At 38.4% G+C, this 22,514-nt stretch overlaps 1 pseudogene; it reads left to right on the forward strand.

Annotated features, from left to right (window-relative positions):
• The first annotated feature begins 1,406 nt into the window (after positions 1-1,406).
• On the forward strand, positions 1,407-21,671 carry LOC128045566 (guanylate-binding protein 6-like; annotated as a pseudogene).
• The last annotated feature ends 843 nt before the right edge of the window (positions 21,672-22,514 follow it).

Below are 22,514 nucleotides of genomic sequence, written 5' to 3' on the forward strand. Positions count from 1 at the left end.
GAAAGTCAAACCAGTCAATCCTAAAGGAAATCAACTCTGAATATTCATTGGAAGAACTGATGCTGAAGCTTAAGCTCCAATATTTGGCTACCTGATGCAAAGAACTGACTCATTGGAAATGACCCTGATGGAGGGAAAGACTGAGGGCAAGAGAAGATGGGTGCGGCAGAGGATAAGACAGTCAGATGGCATCACTGACTCAATGGACATGTATTGGAGCAAACTCTGGGAGATCATGAAAGACAGGGAAGCCTGGCCTCTTGCAGTCCATGGGGTCGCAAAGAGTCAGACAAGACTTAGCAATTGAACAACAGCACAAAACTCTTGCGTCCCCAAGGAGACAGCAAAACAACCAAGTTGTTGGCTGGAATAACATCTGGTAGTTTCTATGAAACAGTTGAAAGTCTAAAATAAGTTCCTCTTTTTCTGAGAACCCTATAACCATGCACTTACAGTTATAATGTTTTAAATAAGATCTGCTCCATTTCTTCTGGATAAAGAGATGAAACTGGAGAATGGGTTATCTCCTCCTTCTGACAAAGACTGCACCACCCTGGAGTTGCTGGGCTAAAGGCAAGCAAAAACCACTAATTTTTGTACCATTTTAAATGTGGCTTCTTGACTGGGTATCTATTTGATTGTTTTAGACTCTCAACTGTTTCATAGAACTACCAGAAAGTCATTCTAGCCAACAGTTTGGTTGTTTTTGACGTCCGCTTGGAGAAGCAAGAGTTTAGAGCTTTCCAGTCTGCCATTTGCTCAGTTGTCTAGAATATAATCCTGGTTCTATTACTTATTCACTCAGATTAGTGAGGCCCATTGATCTCCTTGGCAAAGGTATATAATAATTTCTAATTTGTAGATTCCCATAAGTACCAGTGTATTAATAGCTGGCTATTGAGTCAGACACGACTGAGCAACTTCACTTTCACTTTTCACTTTCATGCATTGGAGAAGGAAATGGCAACCCACTCCAGTGTTCTTGCCTGGAGAATACCAGGGATGGGGGAGCCTGGTGGGTTGTTGTCTATGGGGTCGCACAGAGTCAGACACGACTGAAGCAACTTAGCAGCAGCAGCAGCATTGTCAGGTATGTATCACAGGATTTGGCATATTGGAGGCCTTCAGTGCATGGTAATAACTGTGTGAATTATATTCTTGCTATTGAAGTGAAATTATGGAGAGTAATGTTGCTTTTTGTTTTATTAATGACATCATCAGTGGTTTGGGAGAATGATATAAGATTCCCTCTGCGGTATGCTATTTCTAGGTTACATTCTGTCTCATGGAAATTAAGGAAGTCTCACTCAGTCCTAAGCGGGTGTGTGCTTTGAATAACTTGGAATTGGGGAATAATTTTGTAATTTTATTTCTACAGGGAGACTCTTTTAAGTTGGCAGGTAGCCATGGCATCTGGGCGGGACATGATGGCCCCTGTTTCTCTGGTAGAAAATGACAATGTGCAACTGTCAGTGAACCAGGAAGCTACAGAGACTATTGAGAAAATTTCTCAACCAGTGGTGGTAGTAGCCATTGTAGGACTGTATCATACGGGTAAATCCTACTTGATGAACCGTCTTGCAGGACAGAAACATGTTGAGTGTTGCACTTGGGCAGAGGTCATTGCACGACTACAACTATATCTCATATTCTTAGTTTTTTCCCTGTGCAAGTGAATGGAGAATCAGATTCCTCTCAATAAACCAACCTTAAACTTAACCTTAAAATTCTTACCACTAAATCACTACCTTACCATCATTTGTTACCATATTTGTTGTTTTACTCCTGTTAACAAAATTCTCTCCTACTAATGCCCTGCTAAGTCACTTCAGTCGTGTCCGACTCTGTGCGACCCCATAGATGGCAGCCCACCAGGCTCCCCCATCCCTGAGATTCTCCAAGAACACTGGAGTGGGTTGCCATACTAATGCCCTAAATTCTACCTTATTTCACTTGCTGAAGCACTGGGTTCTTGCCTTGTAGTCTGCTTAATCTTGAAACACATTTTACTTTTTTATGAAATATTCCCGATAATATATAACTGTGTTTGAATATCTATCATGTTCCTTGTTGAATTTTATATCTTTTTAGGTAACTTCCTTTTTAAAAGTACTATTTTGTCTGGCAAAAATTTTTTTAATTTTCCCCACTTTTCTTGTCTCTCATCAATCCAGTTCTCTCTGGCTTTGAAACTCACCATTTGTTCAAAATGCTCTTATAATGGTTCTCAATTACCTCCTTTTTGTCTGCTTCATGGATACCTTTTCATCTTCATGTTGAACCCATGCTTGGCATCATTTTCACAATTAATATTCCTCCTCCCTGAAATAGATGAAACACAAAGTAGGGCATTCTTGAGGGACTAGAGAAAGCACAATAGTGCATCCTGGGGTACTTGCATTCCAGTAAGTCTGACTTTATAGCCCTGGGCTGTTTAGATTATCCTCTGTTACTGAATGTTGCTCTCTCTTTTCACTTGCAGGTTTCCCTCTGGGCTCCACAGTGCAGTCTAAAACCAAGGGCATCTGGATGTGGTGTGTACCCCACCCTTCCAAATCAGACCACACTCTGGTCCTTCTGGACACTGAGGGCCTGGGAGATGTTGAAAAGGTAAGACAGGGAGTCACAGAAAAATCCTTTTTATTCTGTATTTTCTCCTTATGTTTTTAGTAATTTAGTTACTGAGATGTATTTGTAAAATTTAGAAATTCAGGCATAGTAAATGATGTAAATCTTGGTTTGTTTGAACCTCTAGGTAAAAACTTTTTTGTAAAGATGTTAGGTAAATGATGTTAGATAAAACTTTTTATTTATTGGCACTTGGTGGATGATTAGATTAAATTTAGTAAATAAGTACAATACAGCTTAGTTCCAAGCCTTTGGGCTCAGTGCTGTAGACATCAGTGACCAAATTAATGGTCATGATTTCAAAATGTCTTTAGTCTAGTTGACAAGACCACATGTGTGCTGTCAGATTTACTAAAGTGTGATTGAAAAAGAAACAGGTTGGAGAGAGGAAGAAGATGCACTTAAATGTAATGCCTGACAAAAAGTCAGCGTTTGTCCTACTAGAAATATTTTAAGATGAAGTTTTGTTATTTTAGCTTTATGCTAGTGGATGAAATAAATTATGTTTTCTATTTGCCTTACTTTGATAATTATTTGAATATGATATCTAAATTTATGTAGTTTTCCATTTCTGCCCAAAGAGGAGTTGGAAATCGTGTGTTTACTTTTTATTAAACTTTTAATTTTGTAATGGGGTATAGCCAGTTAACAAACAATGTGGTGATAGTTTCAGATGAACAACAAAGGAATCCCCCAACTGACCTCCCATCCAAGCTGCCACATAACATTGAGCAGAGTTCCATGTGCTATACAGTAGGTCCTTGTTGGTTATCAATTTTAAATATGTGTTTATCCCATCCAAACTTTTTAACTATCTCTTCCATCTGTTCTTCCACCTGGCAACCATAAGTTTGTTCTCTAAGTCTGTGAGTCTCTTTCTCTTTTGTGAGTTAGTTTGTATAATTTCCTTTTAGATTCCACATATCAGAGATATCATATGATATTTTTCCTTCTCTGTCTGACTTACTTCACTCAGTATGACAATCTATAGGGCCATCCATATTGCTACAAATAGCATTGTTTCATTCTTTTAATAGCTGGGTAATATTTGTGACATTGTACAAGAGAGAGGGATCAAGACCATCCCCATGGAAAAGAAATACAAAAAAGCAAAATGGCTGTCTGGGGAGGCCTTACAAATAGCTGTGAAAAGAAGAGAGGTGAAAAGCAAAGGAGAAAAGGAAAGACATAAGCATCTGAATGCAGAGTTCCAAAGAATAGCAAGAAGAGATAAGAAAGCCTTCCTCAGTGATCAATGCAAAGAAATAGAGGAAAACAACAGAATGGGAAAGACTAGAGATCTCTTCAAGAAAATTAGAGATACCAAGGGAACATTTCATGCAAAGATGGGCTCGATCAAGGACAGAAATGGTATGGACCTAACAGAAGCAGAAGATATTAAGAAGAGGTGGCAAGAATACACAGAAGAACTACACAAAAAAGATCTTCATGACCCGGATAATCACGATGGTATGATCACTCACCTAGAGCCAGACATCCTGGAATGTGAAGTCAAGTGGGCCTTAGAAAGCATCACTATGAACAAAGCTAGTGGAGGTGATGGAATTCCAGTTGAGCTATTTCAAATCCAGAAAGATGATTCTGTGAAAGTGCTGCACTCAATATGCCAGCAAATTTGGAAAACTCAGCAGTGGCTACAGGACAGCAAAAGGTCAGTTTTCATTCCAATCCCAAAGAAAGGCAATGCCAAAGAATGCTCAAACTATTGCACAATTGCACTCATCTCACATGCTAGTAAAGTAATGCTCAAAATTCTCCAAGCCAGGCTCCAGCAATACATGAACCGTGAACTTCCTGATGTTCAAGCTGGTTTTAGAAAAAGCAGAGGAACCAGAAGTCAAATTGCCAACATCTGCTGGATCATGGAAAAAGCAAGAGAGTTGCAGAAAAACATCTATTTCTGCTTTATTGACTATGCCAAAGCCTTTGACTGTGTGGATCACAATAATAAACTGTGGAAGATTCTGAAAGAGATGGGAATACCAGACCACCTGACCTGCCTCTTGAAAAATCTGTATGCAGGTCAGGAAGCAACAGTTAAAACTGGACATGGAACAACAGACTGGTTCCAAATAGGAAAAGGAGTACGTCAAGGCTGTATACTGTCACCCTGCTTATTTAACTTATATGCAGAGTACATCATGAGAAACGCTGGACTGGAAGAACCACAAGCTGGAATCAAGATTGCGGGGAGAAATATCAATAACCTCAGATATGCAGATGACACCACCGTTATGGCAGAAAGTGAAGAGGAGCTAAAAAGCCTCATGAAGAAAGTGAAAGAGGAGAGTGAAAAAGTTGGCTTAAAGCTCAACATTCAGAATACGAAGATCATGGCGTCCTGTCCCATCACTTCATGGCAAATAGATGGGGAAACAGTGGAAACAGTGTCAAACTTTATTTTTGGGGGCTCCAAAATCACTGCAGATGGTGACTGCAGCTATGAAATTAAAAGAAGCTTACTCCTTGGAAGGAAAGTTACGACCAACCTAGATAGCATATTCAAAAGCAGAGACATTACTTTGCCGACTAAGGTCCGTCTAGTCAAGGCTATGGTTTTTCCAGTAGTCATTTATGGATGTGAGAGTTGGACTGTGAAGAAAGCAGAGTGTGGAAGAATTGATGCTTTTGAACTGTGGAGTTGGGGAAGACTCTTGAGAGTCCCTTGAACTGCAAGGAAATCCAACCAGTCCATTCTGAAGGAGATCAACCCTGGGATTTCTTTGGAAGGAATGATGCTAAACCTGAAGCTCCAGTACTTTGGCCACCTCAGGTGAAGAGTTGACTCATTGGAAAAGACTTTGATGCTCGGAGGGATTGAGGGCAGGAGGAGAAGGAGACAACAGGGAATGAGATGGCTGGATGGCATCACTGACTCAATGGACATGAATCTGAGTGAACTCTGGGAGTTGGTGATGGACAGGGAGGCCTGGCATGCTGCGATTCATGGGGTCGCAAAGAGTTGGACACGACTGAGCAACTGAACTGACTGAATATTCCATTGTACATGTGTACCACATCTTCTTTATCCAGTCCTCTGTTGATGGACATTTAGGTTGTTTCCATGTCTTGGCCATTGTAAACACACTACAATGAACATTGGGGAGTATGTGTCCTTTCAGATCGTATTTTTCTCCAGGTATATGCCCAAGAGTGGGATTGCAGGGTCATATGGTAGCTCTATGTTTAGCTTTATAAGCAACCTCCACACAGTTGGAGTGGCTGTACAAATTTATCTTCCCACCAACTGTGTAAGAGGGTTCTCTTCTCTCCACACCCTCTTTAGCATTTATAATTTGAGGATTTCTTGATGATAGCCACTCTGACTGGTATGACACGATATCTCTTTGTATTTTTGATTTGCATTTCTCTAATAACTAGCAATGTTGAATACCTCTTCTTGTGCCTCTTGGCCATTTGTGTGTCTTCTTTGGAGAAATGTTTATGTAGGTCTTCTGCTCATTTTTGATTGGGTTGTTTGTTTTGATGCTGTTAAGTGTTATGAGCTGATTATAAATTTTGGAGACTGATACCATGTTGGTCACATCATTTGCAAATATTTTCTCTGAATCTATGGGTGGTCTTTTCATCTTTTTATGGTTTACTTTGCTGTGCCAAATATTTTGAGCTTAAGTAGGTCCCATTTGTTTATTTTTGTTTTTATTTCCACTATTCTTGGAGATGGATCAACAAAGATATTGTTGCAATTTATCTCAGAGATTGTTCTGCCTATGTTTCCCTCTAGGTGTTTTGTAGTGTCCTGCTCATATTTAGGTGTTTAATCCATTTGGGGGTTTGTGTGTGTGTGTATGGTGTTGAAAAATAATCTAATTTCATTTTTTCCATGTAGCTCTCCAGTTTTCCCTGCACCATTTGTTGAAGAAATTGTCTTTCCATCATTGTGCAGTGTTGCCTCCTTTGTCATAGATAAATTGATCATAGGCGCATGGCTTTATTTCTGGGTTTTCCGTCCTGTTCCACTGATCTATATTTCTATTTTTGTGCCAGTATCACACTGTTTTGATGATTGTAGCTTGATAGTATAGTCTGAAGCCAGGAAACCTGATTTCTCCAGCTCCATTTTTTTTTCTCAAGATTGCTCTGGCTGTTCAGGGTCTGTGTTTCCACACAAATTTGAACATTTTTGTTGTTGTTGTTGTTGTTGTGATTCTGTGACAAATGCCATTGGTAATTTGATAAAAATTATATTGAATTTGTAGATTGTGTCAGGTATTATGCTCATTTTAACAATATTCATTCTTCCAATCCAAGAACACATTATACCAATCCATCTGTGTCATGTTTTATTTCTTTCATTTGTATCTTATAGTTTTATGAGTACAGATGTTTTGCCTCATTGGATAGGTTTATTCCTAGCTGTTTTATGTTTTTGATGCAATGGGAAATGGGATTGTTCCCATAATTACACTAGGTGATTTTTCATTCTAAGTGTGTAGGAGTAGGTACACAGGAGATATCTGTGTATTAATTTTGTATTCTGGAATTTTCCAGGGAAAAAATTGATGACCTAAAGGAGTTTTCTGGGAGTATCTTTAGGGGTTTCCATGTGTAGTATCATATTATCTGCAAACAGTGACAATTTTACTTCTTTCCAGTTTGGATTCCTTTTCTTTCTTTTCCTTCTCTGAATGCTGTGGCTAAGCCTTCCAAAACTGTGTTGCATAACAGTGGCAATAGTCGACATCTTTGCCTTGCTCCTAATCTTAGAGGAAATGATTTCAGTCTTTCACCATTGAGAATGATATTTGCTTTGGGTTTGTCATAAATGGCCATTATTATAGTGAGGTAGGTTTCCTCTATTGTCCACTTTCTATCTTTTTTATCATAAATTGTTGGTGAATTTTGTCAGAAGCTTTGTTTTTTTGCATCTATTGAGATGATCATATGGTTTTTATTCTTCAGTTTGTTGATGTGGTGTAACACATTGATTTGCAAATATTGAAAAATCCTTGAATTCTTGGATTAAGAATTCAAAACCGCTTAATCATGGTGTATGATCTTTTAATGTGTTGTTGGATTCAGTATACTAGTACTTTATTGAGGATTTTGCATTTATGTTCATCAGTGATGTTTGTATGTGTTTTTCTTTTATGTGATATCTTTGTTTGGTTTTGGAATCAGGGTGGTGATGGCTCATAGAATGAGCTTGGGAGTGTTCCTCCTGTGCAGTTTTTTGAAAGAGTTTCAGAAGAGTAGATGTTAACTCTTTTCTAAATGTTTGATAGAATTCACCTGTGAAGCCATCTGGTCTTGGACTTTAGCTTATTTAAAGATATTTAATAAAAATTTCCATTTCAGTACTTGTGCTTGGTCTATTAATATTCTCTGTTTCTTCCTGGTTCAGTCTTAGAAAGTTGTGGCTTTCTTAGACTTTGTCCTTTTCTTTTAGATTATCCATTTTATTGGCATATAGTTGCTTGTAGTAATCTTTTGTGATCCTTTGTGTTTCTGTAGTGTCCATTGGAATGGTTTTTTTTCTTTTTCTTTCTAGTTTTATTGATATGGATCTTCTCCCTTTTTTCCTGAGGAGTCTTGCTAAAGGTTTATCAATTTTGTTTATCTTCTCAGAGAGCCAGCTTTTAGTTTCATTGATCTTTGCCATTGTATTTTTGTCTTTATTTCTGCTCTGATCTTTGTGATTTATTTCCTTCTAACTTTGGGGTTTTTTTTTTTTTTTCTCTAGTTATTTTAGGTGTTATGACAGGCTGTTTACTTTAGATTTTTCTTGTTTCTCAAGGTAAGATTGTATTGGTAAAACCTCCCTTAGAACTGCTTTCACTGCACTCCAAAACTTTTGGATCATCATGATTTTGTCATTGTCTCTAAGCACTTTTTTGGCTTCCTGTTTGGTTTCTTCAGTGATCCATTGATTATTTAGTAATGCATTATTAAGTATTTAGCCACCATGCATTTGTGTTCTTTACAGTTTCTTTCCCTCTGATTATTGATAATTACTGATCTCTTAGTGTTGTGATTGGACAAAATGCAGGATATGATTTCACCTTTCTTAAATTTACTGAGGTTTGATTTGTGATGCAACATTTGATCTATAATATGGAGAATGTTGTACATGTACTTGAGAAGAGAGTGTATCCTGGTCCTTTGGACTGAATGGTCTATAAATATAATCTTAGGCTTGCATTTCCCTCTTAATTTTTTGTTTGGATGATTTTTCCATTGGTGTATGTGGAGTATTTAAGCCCCCCACTATTATTATGTTACTGTTGATTTCCCCTTTTTAGGATTTTAGCCTTTGCCTTATGTATTGAGGTACTCCTGTGTTGGTGTTTATATATTTACAATTGTTCTATCTTTTTCTTGGATTGAATCCCTTTATCATTATGTAGTATCCTTCATTATTTTGCATAACAGTCTTTATTTTAAAGTCTACTTTGTTGGATATGCATATTCAGCTTTCTTTTGATCTCTATTTACAAGAAATGTCTTTTTACATCCCCTCACTTTCAGTCTGTATGTTTCTCTAGGTCTGAAGTGGGTCTCGTAGATGGTATTTATACAGGCCTTGTGTGTATGCAGTCATCCAGTCTATATCATTTGGTTGGAGCATTTAATGCATTTCTAATTAATGTAATTATCAATATATATGTTTTTGTTAATATTTTCTTAATTGTATTGGGTTTGTTTTGGGTTGGTCTTTTTTCTTTCCTTCCTTTTTTCCCTTTTCTCTTGTGTTTCCCACATAGAGAAGTTCCTTTAGCATTTGCTGCAAAGCTGGTTTGGTGGCACTGAATTCTCTTAGCTTTGCTTGTCTGTAAAGCTTTTGATTTCCTCATTAAATCTGAATGAGAGCCTAGTTAGGTATAATATTCTTATAAGTTGTATGTTTTTCCCTTTCATCACTTTAAATATATCATGCCATTTCCTTCTTGCTTTCTGAGTCTCTGCTGAAAAATCTGTTGATAACATTATGGAGATTCCCTTGTGTGTTATTTGTTGCTTTCCCCTTGGTGCTTTTAATATTTTTATTTGTATTTAATTTTTGTTAGTTTGTTTAATATATGTCTCAGCATGTCTCTTGTTGAGCTTATCTGATATGGAACTTTATGCATTTCCAGGACTTGGGTGACCATTCCTTTCTCTTATTAGAGAATTCAACTAAAATCTCTTTGAATATTTTCTCATACCTTTTCTCTTTTTTCTGAGATCCCTATTGTTAGAATCTTCATACATTTAGTGTTGCCCCAGAGATCCCTGAGACTTTCCTCATTTCTTTTCATTTCTTTTCTTTATCTTGTTTTAACAGCAGAGATTTCCACCATTTGTCTTCCAGGTCACTTATTTATTCTTTTGCTCTAGTTATTCTGTTATTGATTCCTACTAGTATATATTTTTAAATTTCAGTTATTTTATTATTCATCACTGTTTGTTCTTTAGTTCTTCTACATCTTTATTAAAAATTTCTTTTATCTTCTCAATTAATGCCTCCTTTCTTTTTCTTGAATCATCTTTTCTGTCTTTGAAAGTGAAAGTGTTAGTTGCTCAGTCTGGTTCAACTTTGTGACCCCATGGACAGTAGCCCACCAGGCTCCTCTGTCCATGTGATTCTCCAAGCAAGAATACTGGAGTGGGTAGCCATTCCCTTCTCCAGGGGACCTTCCTAACCTAGGGATTGAAAGGGGGCCTCCTGCATTGCAGGCAGATTTTTTGACTGTCTGAGCTTCCAGGGAAGTCATTCTTTTGGAAGTAGATTGCCAGTCTCTTCTTCATTTATTTGGTCTTGTAGGTTTTTACCTTGCTCCTTTGTCTGCATTGGGCTTCCCTGGTGGCTCAGATGGTGAAGTGTCTGCCTGCAATGTGGGAAACCTGGGTTTGATCCCTGGGTCAGGAAGATCTCCTGGAGGAGGAAATGGCAACACACTCCAGTACTCTTGCCTGGAGAATTCCATGTTAGGCTATAGTCCATGGGGTCGCAAAGAGTCGGACATGACTGAGTGACTTCACTTTCACTTTCTTTCTTTATTTGGTCTGCATGGTATTTTTCTGTAATCTCTGTAATCTAATCTCTGTAACTCTGTTTTGTCTCACTTAATCTGCTTGTGGTCTTATTTTGCAGGGTGCAGGGTCATAGTTCTTCTTGCTTCTGGTATCTGTCCCTTGGTGGGTGAGTTTAATCCAGGGGCTTATGTAATCTTCCTGTTGAGAGGGACTGGGGTCTGCCCCTCTGGTGGGAGGAGCTGGGTCTTATCCCCTTGGAAGACAGGGTCATGTTGAAGGGTACACAGTCCACAGTCACTAAAGCGAGACCCATCTCAGTTGTGGGAGCACTCACTGTCCATTCAGATGTTCTATAGGCACTTTTTCCAAGCCATTCATGGGGGTTTAACCCTTGGCTTCTGCAGCTATAAAAAGAAGTTTCAGTTCTTCTTCCTTAGCCCCACAGCCCCTGGGGCTCAGCTTTGATTTCAACCCTACCCAGGAGAGAGGAGGGTGAAGGCAGCTACTGACTAGACCACATTTGTTCACTAAGGAGGGAGGGGCAATAGGTTGCTACTGACCAGGCACACATGCTCACTCAGTTGTAAGTAGGACAAGGCAGCAATGATTGGGGCACACACACTTGCTCTGACAGGAGTCCTCCAAGTGCCCACAGAGTCAGGGGCTGGAGTCTGGGGAGAGAGGCCATGATGGTGGCCCTGCCCTCTGTGTGCTACTCAACAGTGGCACCTTGCTTCCATGGCAGTCTGTGCTTCCTCTAAGAGCATTTAGAGGAAGAGTATTCCTGCCTGTGGAGCTCCTCACTCCCATCCCCTCAGGCTGTCTCCATGCAGCCTGCAGCAGTCCTTTTCCCAGGTTCGTGCTCCAAACCCCACGCTTCAACACCCAGTCCACCCCACCATTGGCAGAAACACGTCTCAGGCTGGAGCACACACAGCTGTGGCATGGACTATCTGTATAACTCTCTCTCTGTTCTGCCTGCCACAGACCACCATCTGCACTTTACTCAATAGCCCCCAAACTCCCCTACTTTTTCAACTGATCTCGTCACTGGTGAGGAAGCTTCCTTGGGTGTGGTAACTTCTCTTTTCCATCAGCTCCCCATCAGGATGTTGGTCCCCTCCCATTTCTTTCTTTTCTTCCTTTTCTTAAGGATCCTACCCAGTTATGTGGAGAACTTTTCTTGTTCTTTTAGGTGTATGAGGTCCTCCACTAGTGTTCAGCACGTGCTCTGTGTGAATGGGTCCACTTGTAGATTTATTCTTAATGTGCATGTTGGAGGAAGTAAACCCAAGGTCCTACTATTTCAATTCTATCATCTTAACTCAAACGTGCTGCATTTTTAAATCTAAGAATATTGGGAAATGTACAGTAGCTTATTTATTGTTTGGATATAATTTAAATACCCAGTTATGCCAACTATGTTTATTTTATATCACTTATGATTAATACATGTGTGCATAATGAATATGTTCTAACATTCATCAAAGAATAACTAATTATACACCAGTACTGTTATTTTATTTCCTCTAATTGAGGACCAAAAAATCCCTATGAAGAATCCTCTTTTATTTGAAAACATGGTGACTCAAAGGGTAACACATCTACCTACAATGCAGGAGAGCTGGATTCAATCCCTGGGTCAGGAAGATCTCCTGGAGAAAGAAATGGCAACTCACTCCAGTATTCTTGCCTGGAAAATCCCAAGGATGGAGGAGCCTGGTAGGCTACAGTTCATGGGGTCACAGAGTCAGACACGACTGAGCAACTTCACTTCACTCACTATTGTAATCACAAGAAATGCCTTTGTAATTGTCAAAGCTAATATGTCTGTCTTCAAACAATTTCTTTGCATGGTGATTAGGCTAGCTGAAATAATAAATAAGGACATGATAGAATAAGTCTATGAATAAATTTCTAATTTACAAGTAAACTCTTAAATCTATCGTTTTAATGTGCTCTCTAGGGTGATTCCAAGAATGACTCATGGATCTTTGCTTTGGCTGTGCTTCTGTGCAGCACCTTTATCTATAACAGTATGAGCACCATCAACAACCAGGCCCTGGAGCACCTGCAGTATCCTAGGAACTGAACTATCAAGCTTCACTGAGTTTATGGGGATGGAGATGGAATCACATTTCCTTCCCTGTCACAAAGTTGCCTTTAATGGTGCAAAGGGGACTCAGAACTAAAGAGAAAGTTTTTAATTTTTTATTAGGAAAGTGGGAATTGTGAGTAAGGAACTTCTTTTCCTTAATCAAGTCCTAGTTATGTGACAGAGCTCACACAACTAATCAAAGCCAAGTCCTCTCCCAGCCCTGATGGAGAAGAAGATTGTGCAGAATTTGTGGCTTTCTTTCCAGACTTTATATGGGCTGTACGGGATTTCACCCTGGAGCTAAAATTAAATGGTCATCCTATCACAGAAGATCAATACCTGGACAATGCCTTGAAGCTGACTAAAGGTTACAGGGCATGGCCTGGGCAGTGGGTGTTTGAATAGAGTGTGGGATCTACTAAATACTGTCCATCATCTATAGAGTTGCATTTATATTTGAGATTAACATCTGTAGAAATGGTGATTAGAAAGTGGGTTGCAAAGCTCTAGGAACTGAATTTTAAGTTTACTTAAGAAAAGTATGAGTGAAATTATTCAAAGCCAATTTTTTCTTTATACAATTTTTAATTTATCACCGAGATTACATTCAGTGCTAAATCCGTCTGAAGTCAGACAGTCGTGCTCCTATTTTAGTTTCTGCTTTTCTCTAGTAGGGAAAACAATATACTAGATAATTGCAATATGAGAAATTACAAAGAAAAGTCTGTGTAATGAAAAAAAAATCACACTGTTACATGTTATTCTTCTAAAAAAGGGATAAATTGTTCTAATTCTTGTATAGTTATATCATCTACAAAATGACTTTATGTTCTAAATAAACCTGGAGTGTGATTTTTAATCTATGACTTATCAATATTTCTGATAATTATCAGAATGTTCACTTCATTTTCAAATCACAGCTTCTTTTAATTTCCACTTACCTTTTCATTATATGATTTGCAAATAGTATGTCAGTTTAAGGGCTTCCTTCATAGCTCAGTTGCTAAAGAATCTGTCTGCAAAGCAGGAGACCCAGGTTCAATTCCTGGGTCGGAAAGATCCCCTGGAGAAGGAAATGGCAACCCATTCCAGTATTCTTGCCCGGAGAATCCCATGGACAGAGGAGCCTCGTGAGCTACAGTTCATGGGGCTGTATGAGTTGGGCATAACTTAGTGACTAAACGACCGTCACCAACTTGTTAGTGTAAAGGGTTACATTCATAGTGATGTGCACCTTGTGAAACCTGAGAGGAATATTAATTCTAATCTACTTATTTCTTGCTTTCATATTTCTATTTATAGTTTTTCAAAAAATTATTGAGAAATTGACTAGACATAAGAGGACCACTGTCAAATCAAACATAATCCGTTATCACAAAGAGTTTATAGATTAATGGTGAGATCTTAAAATATCAGTTTAGTTACACTTACCTTTCAGAGGTTTTGCTAAAAATATGTGGCTTTGTACAAATAATTTTAACATCAAAATAATTCTCCTTCAATAATCAAATGTCATTCCTAACATTTCTGATATTGTCCACTATCCTGTTTGTGGCTCTTCTTTTTGGTCCCACAGATCAATTCTCACATAAGACTAAGCAGAGCAAACATTTATATTTGACCTTTTATTCTTTTAACCATTAGTACAGCAAACATCTAATAAAGAAACATTCTACCATTTTCAGTTCTGGAGATGCTAGCCATAGGTTTCTTTTACTGGATTAGACATCTCTCCAAATTTCTCTCCGGTTATATCATTGGCGTAAGTCTGATGAGCAAAGAAGTACTGCATGTCTGTTTTAAAGGAGTTATTATCATAAAAGTCAACAAGAATACACAAATCTGTCATGAACAATTTTGCCTCTCTTGCTGCAAGACTGTTTCTGCTTTAATCTCTGTTTCTCTGTCCCTTAGGCAAGAATATGAACGTATAAATATCAAATTTATGCAGAGAGTGCATCAGGGAATTCTTTCCAACAAGGAAGTGTTTTGTCTTTGACTGACCAACAAATGACAAAAAACTCCTAGCTGATATTGAGAATGCATCTGAAAACCAACTGAATCCTAAATTCCAGGAACAGACAAAAAAATTCTGTTCTTACATCTTCACCAATGCAAAAACCAAGACACTCAGAGAGGGAGTCCCAGTCGCTGGAAATTGTAAGCCTTTTTTTCCTATTATTATGAGTAACAATATACTGCAGATGTTTTATATAATGTGTTTTTCAGTATTTCTGTTGGATTTTATATGGAATTTTGGCACTCCATAAAAAAATTATCTTATTTGGGGGATTATAAATCTCTCCCATAAACTGCATATTTTGTCACTGATATCTGTGATTTCCATTTATCTGAAAAATTTCTTGATTCAGAATAAAAATCACTATCTCAGTATAAAAACAGAATATGCAATTATCTCAGGGGAAGCCTTAAAAAACAAAAGTTCTTTGCAAGGTGAAAACAAAAAATATTTTGAGAGTTTTGTGTGGTTCAAAAATCAGTACCAGGCTATAAATCTCTGAAAGTACCTTTAAAGCCTCAGAATTAGGAATAAATAAAATCTGATATACCCTGTCTTATCTGAATACCTATGTAAGCTACTTTGCTTTTAAGGTTTTAGTAGGATACTATACTTTTCAGATACTCCTTAATATGTTGGATACAGGTAGATTTTCAATTATTTTTTTAGCCCCAAGGCCTGAAGAGCCATAAAAGTGAAGAGTCAGTAGGAAAACAAAGGTGATGATAATAAAAAGAGATATGGCTCTGTGTGTTCGTGTGTGTGTGTGTGTGTGTGTGTGTGAGAGAGAGAGAGAGAGAGAGAGAGAGAGAGACTTTAGAACTGTAATCCCATAATCTTGTATTTTATGGACCAATGACTTGATATTTATCCCTTAAATTTGATGACCTATTTAGGGCTGGGAAATTTGGTTGTGACCTACGTGAATACCATCAATAGTGGAGCTGTACTTAGTTTGGAGAATGCAGTGATGACTCTGGTTCATCTGGAGAACTCAGCAGCTGTGCAGAAGACAGCTGGCCACTACAGTGAGAAGATGACCTAGAGACTGAGCCTCCCACAGACACAGAAAATATAAGCAGTGTACTCTTTGGAATAAATGACAACAAGATTCTCTATGACCCACCTCCCAGAGTAATGGAAATAAAAACAAAGATAGGATGTGGATCAAAGAAAAAAAAGATAAATAGAACCTAATTAAAGTTAAAAACATTTGCACAAAAAAGGAAACTATAAGTAAGGTGAAAAGACAGCTTTCAGAATGAAAGAAAATAATAACAAATGAAACAACTGACAAAAAATTAATCTCCAAAACACACAAGCTACTCATGTAGCTCAATACCAGAAAAATGAACGACCCAATAAAAACCTGAGCAAAAAACCTAAACAGACATTTCTCCAAAGAAAACATAGACATGGCTAATAAAAACATGAAAAGATGCTCTCAACATCTCTCATTAGAGAAATGCAAATCAAAACCACTTTGATGTATCATCTCACACTGGTCAGAATGGCCATCATGAAAAAGTCTACCAACAATAACTGCTGCAGAGGATGTGGAGAAAAGGGAACCCCCTTACACTGTTGGTGGGAATGCAAACTGGAACAACCACTATGGAGAACAGTGTGGAGATTACTTAGAAAACTGTGAATAGATCTGCCACATGACCCAGAAATCCCACTGCTAGGCATACACATTGAATAAACCAGAATTGAAAGAGATGCATGTACTCCAGTGTTCATTGCAGCACTGCTTACAATAGCTAGGACATGGAAGCAACCTAGATGTCCATTGGGAGATGAATTGACAAGGAAATTGTGGTACATATACACAATGGAATATTCAGTTTGGTTCAGTTCAGTCACTTAGTTGTGTCCAACTCTTTACAACCCCATGATCTACAGCATGCCAGGACTCCCTGTCCATCACCAACTCCCAGAGTTTACTCAAACTCATGTCCATTGAGTTGGTGATGCCATTCAACCATCTCATCCTCTGTTTTCCCCTTCTCCTCCTGCCCTCAATCCTTCCCAGCATCAGGGTCTTTTCCAATGAGTCAACTCTTTGCATGAGGTGGCCAAAGTATTGGAGTTTCAGCTTCAACATCAGTCCTTCCAATGAACATTCAGGACTGATCTCCTTGAGGATGGACTGGTTGGATCTCCTTGCAGTCCAAGGGACTCTCAAGAGTCTTCTCAAACACCACAGTTCAAAAGCATCAATTCTTTGGTGCGCAGCTTTCTTTATAGTCCAACTCTCACATTCATACATAACTACCGGAAAAACCATAGCCTTGACTAGACAGACCTTTGTTGGCAAAGTAATGTCTCTGGTTTTTAATATGCTATCTAGGTTGGTCATAATTTTCCTTCAAAGGAGTAAGCGTCTTTTAATTTCATGGCTGCAATCACCATCTGCAGGGATTTTGAAGCCCCAAAAAATAAAGTTTGACACTGTTTCCCCTGTATCCCCATCTATTTGCCATGAAGTGATGGGACTGGATACCATGTTCTTAGTTTTCTGAATGTTGAGCTTTAAGCCAATCTTTTCACTTTCCTCTTTCACTTTCATCAAGAGGTTCTTTAGTTCTTCACTTTCTGCCATAAGGGTGGTGTCATCTGCATATACGAGGTTATTGATATTTCTCCCAGCAATCTTGATTCCAGCTTGTGCTTCATCCAGCCCAGCATTTCTCATGTTGTACTCTGCACAGAAGTTAACTAAGCAGGGTGACAATATACAGCCTTGATGTACTCCTTTTCCTGTTTGGAACCAGTGTGTTGTTCCATGTCCAGTTCTAACTGTTGCTTCCTGACCTGCATATAGGTTTCTCAAGAGGCAGGTCAGGTGGTCTGGTATTCCCATCTCTTTCAGAATTTTCCACAGTTTATTGTGATCCACACAGTCAAAGGCTTGAGCATAGTAAATAAAGTAGAAATAGATGTTTTTCTGGAACTCTCTTGCTTTTTCCATGATCCAGCAGATGTTGGCAATTTGATCTCTGGTTCCTTTGCCTTTCCTAAAACCAGCTTGAACATGTGGAAGTTCACGGTTCACGTATTGCTGAAGCCTGGGTTGTAGAATTTTGAGCATTACTTTACTAGTGTGTGAGATGAGTGCAATTGTGCAGTAGTTTGAGCATTCTTTGGCATTACCTTTCTTTGGGATTGGAATGAAAAACTCAGCTATAAAAAGGAATGCATTCGAATCAGTTGTAATGCGGTGGATGAAACTGTAACCCATTATACAGTGTGCAGTAAGTCAGAAAGAGAAAGACAAATGTTATATATTAATGCATATTTGCAAAATTTAGAAAGACAGTAATGACCGTCCTACATGTAGGGCAGCAGAGGGTACACAGATGTAAACAACTTCTGGACTCAGTGGGAGAAGGTGAGGGTTGGATGATTTGAGAGAGTAGCATTGAAATGTGTACATTACCGTTTTTAAAACAGATGACCAGTGGAAGTTTGATGCATAAAGCAGAGCACCTCAAGCCGGTGCTGTGAGACAACTCAGAGGGATAGGGTGGGGAGGGGGGTGGGGAGGGAAGTGGGAAGGGAGTTAGGATTGGAGGAGACATGTATACTCATGGCCAATTCATGTTGATATATGGTAAAAACCATCACAATATTGTTAAGTAATTATCCTTCAATTAAAATAAATAAACAATTTTTTTAAAATGAGAATTTTTAAAGAGATGGAAATACCAGACCACCTTCTTGCCTTCTGAGAAATCTGTATGCAGCTCAAGAAGCAACAGTTAGAACTGGACATGGAACAATGGACTGGTTCCAAATTGGGAAAAGACTACATCAAGGCTGTATATTGTCACCTTGCTTATTTAACTTATTTACAGAGTACATCATGCGAAATGCCAGGCTGGATGATGCACAAGCTGGAATCAACATTGCTGGGAGAAATATTAATAACCTCAGATATGCAGATGACACCACCATTATGGTAGGAAGTGAAGAGGAACTAAAGAGCCTCTTGATGAAAGTGAAAGAAGAGAATGAAAAAGCTCACTTAAAACTCAGCATTCAAAAGATGAAGATCAAGGCATCTGGTCCCATCACTGCATGGCAAATAGACGGTGAAACAATGAAAACATTGAGAGACTTTATTTTCTTGGGCTCCAAAATCACTGCAGATGGTGACTGCAGCCATGAAATTAAAAGATGCTTGCTCCTTGGAAGGAAAGCTGTGACAAACATAGGCAGCATATTAAAAAACAGACTTTACTTTGCTGACAGAGGTCTATATAGTCAAAGCCATGGATTTTCCAATAGTCATGTATGGATGTGAGAGCTGGATCATATAAAGAAGGCTGAGCGCCAAGGAATAAATGCTTTTGAACTGTGATGCTGGAGAAGACTCTTGAGAATCCCTTGGACTGCAAGGAGATTCAACCAGTTAATGCTAAAGGAAAGCAGTCCTGAATATTCATTGGAAGGACTGATGCTGAAGCTGAAGTTCCTATACTTTGGCCACCTGATGGAAAGAACTGACTCATTGAAAAAGACCCTGATGCTGGGAAAGATTGAGGGCAGGAGGAGAAGGGGACGGTAGAGGATGAGATGGTTGGATGGCATCACTGACTCAATGGACTTGAGTTTGAGCTCTAGGAGATGGTGAAGGACAGAGAAGCCTGGCATGCTGCAGTCCATGGGGTCATGAAGAGTTTGACAGGACTGAGCAACTGAACAATATCTGGAGGATTATAAATCTCTCCCATAAACTGCAAATTTTGTCACTGATATCTGTGACTTCCATTTATCTGAAAAATTTCTCTATTCAGAATAAAAATCAATATCTCAGTATAAAAATAGAATATACCATTTTCTCAGGAGAAACCTTATACAATAAAAGTTCTTTGCAAGGAGAAACAAAAAATATTTTGAGAGTTTTGTGTGGTTCAAAAATCGGTACCAGCCTATAAATCTTTGAAAGTACCTTTGAAGCCTCAGAATTAGGAATAAATAAAATCCGATATACCCTGTCTTATCTGAATACCTATGTAAGCTATTTTGTTTTTAAGTTTTTAGTAGGATACTATATTTTTCAGATACTCCTTAATATGTTGGATACAGGTAGATTTTCAATTTTTTGTAGCTCCAAGAACCATAAAAGTGAAGAGCCAGTAGGAAAACAAAGGTGATGATAGTAAAAGGAGATATGGCTCTGTGTGTGTGTGTGTGTGTGTGTGTGTGTGTGTGTGTGTATGTGAGAGAGAGAGAGAGAGAGAGAGAGAGAGAGAGAGAGAGAGAGAGAGAGAGAGACTTTAGAAATGTAATCTCATAATCTTGTATTTTATGGACCAACGGCTTGATGTTTATTCCTTAAATTTGATGGCCTTTTCAGGGCTGGGAAAGTTGGTTGTGACCTACGTGGATACCATCAACAGTGGAGCTGTACCTTGTTTGGAGAATGCAGTCACATGTCTGGCCCAGCTGGAGAACTCAGCAGCTGTGCAGAAGGCAGCTGACCACTACAGTGAGCAGATGGCCCAGCAACTGAGACTCCCCACAGACACGCTCCAGGAGCTGCTGGAGGTGCATGCAGCCTGTGAGAAGGAAGCCATTGCTGTCTTCATGGAGCACTCCTTCAAGGATGAAAATCAGGAATTCCAGAAGAATCTTGTGGTAACTTGATTCAGGAGATGGAGGCACAACAGAAGAGTTTCCAGGAAAACATAGCGCAGCTGACAGAGAAGCTGGAGAATGAAAGAGAAAACCTACTGAGAGAGATGAATATGATGTTGGAGCATAAGCTGAAGGTAAGTCAGGCTGTGGCCTTAGTTGTGCTTGATGGTCATTACCCTGGGACCTCAGGAAGGGATGGGCGAAGTTTACAACCAGACCATGGGGGAAGCATCATTGCCATTTACTGCTTCTGATTCATTAAAACCCTTAGAATTATTCCTTTTTTAGAAAAGAAGGCTTTAATTTCTACTATATATGTAGACTTTGGAGAGTTCAGGATGAGTATTGATACCTTGAACCCTTGGAAATTATAAATAGGGTTTAAGTAGCTATTTGGGGAAATTTTAAATGATCCCGTGAAGCTCAATAAGACAGATATTGCAACAGCATATATTTAATATGAGCAGCAACTGGTTTGCTTTCAGGATCCCTGCCAATTACCAGGAACTCTGTTCTCAGCCATAGGCCCAGAGACAGATCTATGCTGAGATAAAACTATAAAAAATGTCCACACTTAAAAACACTGGGATGTGGCAGCTTCTAAACTTGCTGCATTGTCTCCAGGGGTGGATAGATACCTAAGATACCGTGTGGCATAGACAGAATTCTCTCATAGTCAACATGGATGTCCTTATAACAGATTTCTATAATTCTCACCATCTTGAGAATTATTGCAGTTTGATCCAAGGTTACCTCTGAAATGCATAACATTTATCTGAAATGCATAACTTTTGTCCTCATGTGAGGGTTAGCCTCCTGGCAAAACCCGATAGTGTGTGAATATTAGCAAGGCTGTAAACTACACTTTCTCTTAATGTTCCTGTCAAAACCAGGAAATAGTCCCTGTTACAAAACTCTTCTTTCATGATTGAGTAAGAGAGAACAATTTTATGAGTAAAACAAAAATAGTTTGACAAAGTTCTTAAATGCAAAATGTAGTCTTTGAAAAAAATGAGAATTTAAAACATATTACTTCCCTCTCTGCTTTATTTCTAGGCCCAAGAAACTCTGCTTAATGAAGGTTTTAGAGAGAAATCTGAGTTGATGAGTGAAGAAATAAATCAGTTAAAAAATATGATTGATGATGCTAAAGAAGAGGATACTCTCTGGGTTACCAAAGCCTTGGACAAATTTGGTGATGAGCTCACTTCAATATTGAGTTCTCCAGCTAAACTTCTTGGGCAGATTGTGAAAGGGGTAGGCTCTTTATTTAAAAAGTAGCTCTCCTTTCAAAGAAATTATAGAGCATGGATATATGTTCTGGCCTCTTTTTGATATGCATGCTTTTCACTCTTGTTCAGCAAAGCTTCAAATATAAAAAGTGGCTACTAAAGGATATCAATGTCTGGACCATATTAGATAAAGTAAATGTATGGACATTTTGAAATAGCAGGTTCACTTTTAGTATATGTATCTATATGTGGAAAATCATGTATTATATATGTGAGCACCCACACACACATATATATACATACATACATGAAAGAGGTTCATCAAAGTACTGCTTTTAAAGGCAAAAGATTGGAGTCTAGTTAAATGTCCATCAGGAATCTAGTTAAATGTCCACCTATAAAAATTGGTAATATACTTTATGTATGTGCAATACTGAAATACCTTGTATTTAGCCAATAAATGGACACTGCAGCTCTATTTGTATGAATATAGAACAAACTTGAAGATATACTATAGAGTGAAAAAATAAGGTACAAATATTATGGATAATATTTTCACGGCAAAAAAGGTATGTGCACCCATATGTATGTCGAGATAAAACATCTCTGGAAAGATTCATTAGAAATTGGAATCATTGGTTCTTTCCGAGGAGAACAGCATGTGGAAGGGGCACATGATTTTCATTATATACTCCATATTTCGGAAAGATTGTATTACCATTTTGCAAATAAGTTACTAGAAAAACATAAAATGTAATACAATTATAATACTAACAAACAAATGTGAAATTTGCTAGTAGATGAAATTGCTCATTGCCTCTAGAAATGACATTAGCCTACTCAATGAATTAGATCAGAATACTAAAAAGTATAAATTTGCATCCCAACCTAG

This window comes from Budorcas taxicolor, chromosome 3 (assembly GCF_023091745.1).
Source record: "Budorcas taxicolor isolate Tak-1 chromosome 3, Takin1.1, whole genome shotgun sequence".
Taxonomy (NCBI): domain Eukaryota; kingdom Metazoa; phylum Chordata; class Mammalia; order Artiodactyla; family Bovidae; genus Budorcas; species Budorcas taxicolor.